The sequence below is a fragment of the Arvicanthis niloticus genome, chromosome 3 (genome assembly GCF_011762505.2).
Source record: "Arvicanthis niloticus isolate mArvNil1 chromosome 3, mArvNil1.pat.X, whole genome shotgun sequence".
Lineage (NCBI taxonomy): Eukaryota > Metazoa > Chordata > Mammalia > Rodentia > Muridae > Arvicanthis > Arvicanthis niloticus.
This window is the reverse complement of record NC_047660.1, coordinates 78,961,627-78,968,684: the sequence shown is the minus strand read 5'-3', so window position 1 is coordinate 78,968,684 and position 7,058 is coordinate 78,961,627. Positions and strand designations below refer to the sequence as shown.

At 47.2% G+C, this 7,058-nt stretch overlaps 1 long non-coding RNA gene across 1 annotated transcript; it reads right to left on the bottom strand.

The window, feature by feature from the left end:
• Positions 1 to 3,343: 3,343 nt before the first annotated feature.
• Positions 3,344 to 6,465, bottom strand: LOC143441602 (uncharacterized). The gene is made up of 3 exons (XR_013109165.1): positions 6,239 to 6,465; positions 3,804 to 3,889; positions 3,344 to 3,640 (listed from the first exon to the last, which is right to left on the bottom strand). It is a non-coding gene; the product is annotated as an uncharacterized LOC143441602 (long non-coding RNA).
• Positions 6,466 to 7,058: the final 593 nt, after the last annotated feature.

Sequence of the window (7,058 nt, the reverse complement as noted above, 5' to 3'; positions counted from 1 at the left end):
AGTGGTGACTGGGACAGTGTCAGTTGTAAATACATGCAAGGTTCAATGATCTGTAGGAAAATATAGCAAAACTCGTTATTTGGTAATTTTGTAAATTAAAAAAATTCACCTCTTAGGTGGGGGCCGTCACTTATTGGTAGAGTTGGTTTATGGTTCATGCAGTCCTGGGTTCAACCTCAGGAGTGTAAACTAAATACATTCTCACCACTCAGGGACAGAGGCAGGAGGATCAGAAGTTCAAGGTCATCTTTGGCTACAGAGCTAGTTCAGTACCAGCCTCGGTTATATGAGACCCTGTCTCTACACTAACCATCACAACAAAGTCTCTGGTAACCTTTGTTTAAGACATAGAGGCAGCAGCTAGGAGTAACAGCTTTTTTGGCTATAATAGAATCAGACCTGTGACAAACAGCAGCCTCCTGAATGAGAGTGCAAAGGATGAATTTGGAAACTGTGTCTTAGAGGTGGGAGCACGACCACACATATTTACTAAAACCCAGTGCTTAGAGCATTGCACGGCATGTAAATTATTTAATAAAGCTGTAAAATATTCATGCTCTAGATAGGAAGCTCAGGGTAAAGTATTTGCCTGGAAGTACAAAGCTTGGGGCTCAGCCTGGGAGAGAGGGGGGGGACAAAGGAAACAGGGAAAGAACGAGAGAGAGAGAGAGAGAGGGAGAGGGAAAAAGAGAGAAAACGAGAACTGCAAACCACATATATCTGAGTCCACACATAGAAGCCCAGTTCTTGGGCTGGGCATCTGGTTAGTGATAGGAAGTTGACCTAACGTGGGTTGAGCTCTGGGTTCAGTGCACAGCATCACATACAAATAAATACATAAGAAAGATAGAGATTCTCCTGAAGCTACTGTGATGAGGGGCCAGGACCACGGTTTCCAGATACTTTCTAGGAGTTCCTCAGTGACACTAACTTTTAACTGGAAGCTGTAGAACTCATGTGACCACGGCAAATTTCTCTCCTCAGCATCAGGGTGCTGGGGCTGTGATTGCTATATCAGCCTCCTGATGGCTCTACAGCCACGATCCTACTTAGATCTTGAACACACAAATAACCCTACATGGGTACTTGGCAGCCTAAAACAATCCATAGGCTTACCTCATGCATTGGTCCTTATAGGTCTCCAGATCTCTCTCTCTCTCTCTCTCTCTCTCTCTCTCTCTCTCTCTCTCTCTCTCTCTCTCTCCCTCCCTCCCTCCCTCCCTCCCTCCCTCCCTCCTTCTCTCCCTCCCTCTCTTTTGTTGTGGGAGATTCAGTCCAGCTAATGCAACACACACAGCTATAAGGACAGAAGTGTAGGGACTGGAGAGATGGTTTATCCCTTAAGATGATTTGCTATTCTCCCAGAGGACCCAAGGAGTAGCTAACATTCCTCTGTAACTAATTCCAAGTGGAATCTATTGCCCTCTTCTGGTCTCTGTCAGAATTGCATGCATGTGGTGCACATATATCCAGTAGACAAAACACCCATACATAGAAATGAAAGAAATAAAACTTGGGTGAAAAAAAAGGGTTGGTGGCACCAAATATGTAGTCAAGGCCAACTGCATCAAAAACCAAACAACAACAACAAAATATGACCCAGCCTGTCTTGGAGGTCATTATCTGTGCAGTGTGGTTATCACTGGTGCTATTTTCTAGAAAACCAGAGGCAGAGAGCTCTGGGTTTTGTGATTTCTTTTGGTTGTTTTCATTTCCTAAGGTGGTAGAGCAGTAAGGTTGTGTTTCTCATAAATTTGGTCTGCGCGATATTCACGGGCGTCCGTAAACAAAGGACCATATTTTAGTGGCAGCTAAATATATGGACACAAGGATCCAGTATAGACAGTATTTCCACCATTGAGTGGGCATTCACAGAGTAGGTGGTACCACATATTCCAGGACATCAGCCCCTGTGTAGCATCGATATCCCTGGCTGAGAACTCACAGTGTAGCCCCATCTGCCTGGAATATGCAGAAAGTCATCTCTGCCTGTGAGTTCTGGGGTTACAGGAGTGGAACACCACACCTGAGTGAAGAAGGTCCATAAGAGAGAATAGTAGGAAATTGCTGTTTTATTCATAAAAATTTTATTTTACTTAGTAGGGACTGAAAAACAGTAGTCATTATATACAGTGTATAGCCTTGGCAAAATATCGAAACGGTGACATGAAGAAAATAAAGAATAAATAGCAAAACCTCAAACCAAAACAAAGAACCCCATCCCCAAAAAAGCAAAGTAATCAAACACAACCCAAAAACCACACCCCCATGAGCTGTTTAGTATTCTCTCACTGCAGACACTGACCTACACCCTGTGGCTGGCCTTGGGCACAGGGTAGGAAAGCAGTCACAGATTGCAATAGCCTAGCAAGTCAAGTGTAGCCATGCTTCTTTGGGGCATTGTAGGTCAAGCTGTCCCAAGACCAAGGATGAGATACGTTACAGTCTTTTGTTAAACGTCCTTTGAATTCACTTTAGTCTACACTAAAGTATCCTTTATGATCCATCAGGACGAACATTAATTTACACTCCCAGACTCCTCCTGAATGCCAGCAGCTCTGGCTGTGCCTCACCACTGCTCTGAAGCCCTCCCCGGGGCATCCTCAGTGAGAGGGAGTCTCAGTCCCTGTGGCAATATGTCCCCAGTGCTTGTCCCCAGTGCTACCCGGGCCACAGCATTTCCTCTGCTCAGACCTTTCCATCCAAAGGAGACAAATGTCTGCAAGTTCATCTGCTTGGTGTGGAGCATCTGCCTGCCCAGAGGCATCGAAGGTGGCTCAGACATTCTCTATAGATCCTTTTTTATGACTGGTCACTTCAGTCAAGGCTGTGAAACTATAAAATCCACACATACTGGTAACTTTTATGGGGGCTTTTTGACTCACTATACCATCCAGCTCCCGAATAAAAAACATAGAAACCTGGTAATTTTGCTAACAAGCTGTAAGCCTAAACTGGGCAGGTTCTGAGACTATTATAACCTGCTTTGTCTATTAATACCCAGATAAATGCCCCATCACTCAACAGCTGAGTCTTGCTCTATTGCATGGCTGCTCTCAGGGCAAACTTCCCTTGGCTATGTGCTCATGGTCCATCTTGACTTATGGCGATCTCTTTTACCGTCCCCTGTCCCTTTCTTCTTGGTGTCTTTATCTGAGAACCCTTACTCAATCCCAAGTCCCACCTCCTCTCTCCTCTGCCCAGTCACAGGCCTTTTATTACCCAATCAGAGATTATTGGGGAACATTCTTTACAGCACATTGGACAATACAATGCCCATGTCCAGACTGCAACCTGATCTTGGGGCCCAGAACTCAGCATCTGAATACACAGTGCACAAGATCAGCGGCAACACCCAGAGTCATTTTATTTTATTATTGACAGTCAAATGACTACCATGAGAGGGGATGGTCATCCTTATTGCAGTGCACTCTCTTCAGCAACTCTCATGTGTGACATGGACTCAGCTTCAGCACTGACTGAGAAAGCACCCTGTGCTCTGGGTGTGTTGATATCTGACTCACTGTTGAGTTCTCAGGTACAAGGACACAGCTTTTTTGAGGAGGCCTTGATCCCAGACTGAAGACTCATGAATTCAAGTTGTCTGTGTTTTCCTTCATCCTCATTTCTCTCAGGGGTTCTGTAAGACAAGGAAAGGCAATCAGACTCAGAAGCATCCTGGCTGGGCCACAGGCTACACAAAATCAGTACCTATTCTCACAAAGGAAGCCAATGTCAGGGAGGAAAACCCACCCCGTGGATGCCATGGTTGCTAAGGATGGGCTCAATGATGGCTCACTTACCTGGCATGCTCATTGCTCCTTCTGTCTGCAGGAGGCTCTGGTCCTGGTCCCTGGCCTGTTTGAGTTCACGCTGAACTTTTCTATACCTAGAGGAGGAAGGCAGCTGGGACACAGGCCTGGTGGGGACCTGCCATGTCAGCTGTCCAGACTCCACAAGCTCTACTCAACTGGACAATGCACCATGACCTTTCAGAGCTCATTCTGGGCATCTACCAGGGGAGAAGGGTCAGACTTTAACTAGGCCTGGATTTTTTTTCTCCTCAGCCTTTAAAACTCTTAGAATTTTAACTGAGATATACCCATAATGCTGGACTAGGAAAAAATGCATTTCTAAAGTGGTGCAAAAGCATTATTTTTGAAAAATAACAGCATAGCCATCCTGAGTCACAGTTCAGGAGAGATAGGCACGGCCTTGATTAGATGCCAGGGGAATGTGGACAACCTGGGAACCTCTCTTCAGGTCTCTAGGGAACCTATGCAGGATTACAGTGAAGGTTCAGATTATTCCTACAGCTCAGATCCCTGCAGATCAACTCATCCACCCTTAAATCTGCTCTTAACAAAGAGAACCTTCTCACAGGAAACCAAGGATACCAAGACCTATGCCAGCATCATCTAGAAGCAGGCCAAAGCCAGAGGACAGCCAAATTCCAGAAAGACTCAAAGGACTTCTGAAAACCCTGACACTAAAGGGATCCCTGTACCTCCCAGAACAGGAAGTGCCCCTGACCCATGCTTATCTGGCCATGGTATTGGGAAACAGCAGCAGGTGGAGGTCATATAACTTCTGAGAGGACAGGAGAGCCAACAGGAATACAATTCATCTTCGTGTCTCAGGGAAACCAGCTGTGGAACTCTCCAGCCAGAGCCCCAGACACCCAGGGCTGATTGACAGGCCCCTCATGGCACAAACATCTTTTCTATCTAGATGCTCTGGCATTTGCAGGACAATTTTGGGGGGGGGGAGGCGCTGACAGACTCTTCACACTTAGGAAAACTGAGTCCAACAAGGTGAAGAGCTACAAGGCAGTCTGGTTGCTAAGAGGCAGACAGGAGAGAACCAGAGCCCTCACTTTGGTTCAAAGACAAGAAGGGCAGAAGCAGCCCCTGCCTAGTGCTGGGGTCCCAGGCAAGTCAGTCACTCACCAGCAGGAGACAGTTTCCCCAGTCAGCTCCTTGCCTTGTCCAAGGCCTCACTTATCTCCTTGGGCAATTTCTTCATGTCTGACCTCACCTGCTCATGCTCCCTCCTCTGCTTCTCAAGCTCAAAATTCAGCCTGTGGTAGGGCCTGGCCTCAGAAGCAAAGAACCCCAGGAACAAAGAGACCACAAGGATCACATGATTTCACGCTGTGTCCTGGACTACAGCAGTCCAGTGGCTGTCACATTCTGGCACATATACATACCAGGGGACATCCTGGTGCTTGTTAAACTTGCTATCCTGGAGCAAGTACAGCAGAGGCAGGGGTTAAAATTGGTGAGAGCCAAGTTCCATGAGCTGCCTCATGGGCTTGGAGAAATAGCCTAGCTCTCTAAGAGGGCCCCAGAATTCTGTGTGACAGGTCTGTTGTCAACCCCCCACACACACCTAAATCTGTGATGGTGTGTCTCCTGTCTTTACAGCACGGATTCCCCATCCTGGGTTTCTATTTTACATGGGTGCCGGCCGAGAATGCATGATCTTTTTTTCCAAGAAACTGTCCCGAAACAAGAATGGTTTATATACTCTCCAGCTGATTCTATTGTTCCACCAAGGAGAGCATAAGGTCCACATGCAGTGCTGCTCACAGTGGGGATCCAGAACTCAGAACTGATATCTCCTGGAAAGTCTGAGACAGGCAGATCATCAAGGCCTACCACAGACCCTGCACTTCCATGATCCAGAGGGACGCCAACACCCACAGAAACACAGAGACACACGAACACACACACACACACAACAGAGAGGTTACATTGTCTCAGAGTATAAGGAACAGGATCAGAGAGGAGCAGTGACAAGCTCCAGGCCTTTCAGTCACACACTGACATGGACCAAATGGAGCCAGGTGTCCCCTGATGTTACCAAAACAACCAGGACCCAAGCGCCTGCTGGTTAAACACAAATGTTCATCATAAACTCACAGGACCTAGCATCTCCCACAAGTCAATGCCAGTCAAGGCATCTTAAGGTGCACACTGAGAGCTCACACACTACTGTCCCTGTCCCCAGACTGTGATTGAGGATACAGGCTCTGCCTCTCATTTAGAGGAAATAAAACAGCCTGTGTCCCCATTTCATTGCTAACCTGACATCAAGTTCTACATCTCAGACACACTCAGGAAAATTATCTTCGGCATGAGGACACTGTGGAGGTTCAGCCTCCTGTCCCTGAGGACAACTGGGCTTGACACAGTGGAGACAACATAGCCAAGAGTGAATAGGTCATGTTAACTACCTGTTGTTCAAATCCTTGTTTGCATAATGGGCCAGGAAACCACGCAGCTCATCCCTCTCACATGACATCTTCTGCATCTGAGGGATCAGTTTCTCCACCTTCTTCATGTGCTGCTCCTTCTCAGTGAGGAGGGAGGGTACGGATGACACCTCCTGAGGAGCCCCTGGAGGTAGGAAACACAAGAGAACTTGCAAAGTTGAATGGCACAGGGCCAGAAGAAACCATGCAGAGTCTCAAGAAGCCTGAGGGAGAGGGAATGCTGGGAGCCAGTGATGCCAAGAAAGAGCATGGAGAAAAAACTCGAGCTGGGGCCCCTAAGCCATGTCCTTGTCCCCAACCACCATGGAGATGCATGTGTCTCACTCCCTGTTGTAGTCCCCTTAGCCATGGAGAGCAGAAGCTGGCCAGTCAGGAAGATTTGGCGGACAATGTCAGATTCTATCTGATGTGATACAGGTAAGTCCTGAAGTCCCTCATTCTTGCCAACACCAAGCTCTGACATGTTTATATGAATGTCTGAGACCTTTGTACATCCAAACCTTAACCTTAAAGAGATACATCCTTAATTTCTCTGTGCCTTCTCCTGGCATGCTTTTCCACTCAGGATAAACTTAAGGAGTTTGCATAATCGCAGCAGCAGATTCCTGACTCTGCCAAAAGAACTATCAGAAATCCTTGACCTGGGTCTGCTCTTTAGGAACCCAGAGAAGCAGGAGAGGCCTTTCCCTTCCCAGAGTCCCTCAGCTGCTGAGCCCGACTGCAGGAAGATCTAGATCAAGCTCCACATAACCTCAGCAAGTTCCCCTCCCTCCCTCCCTCC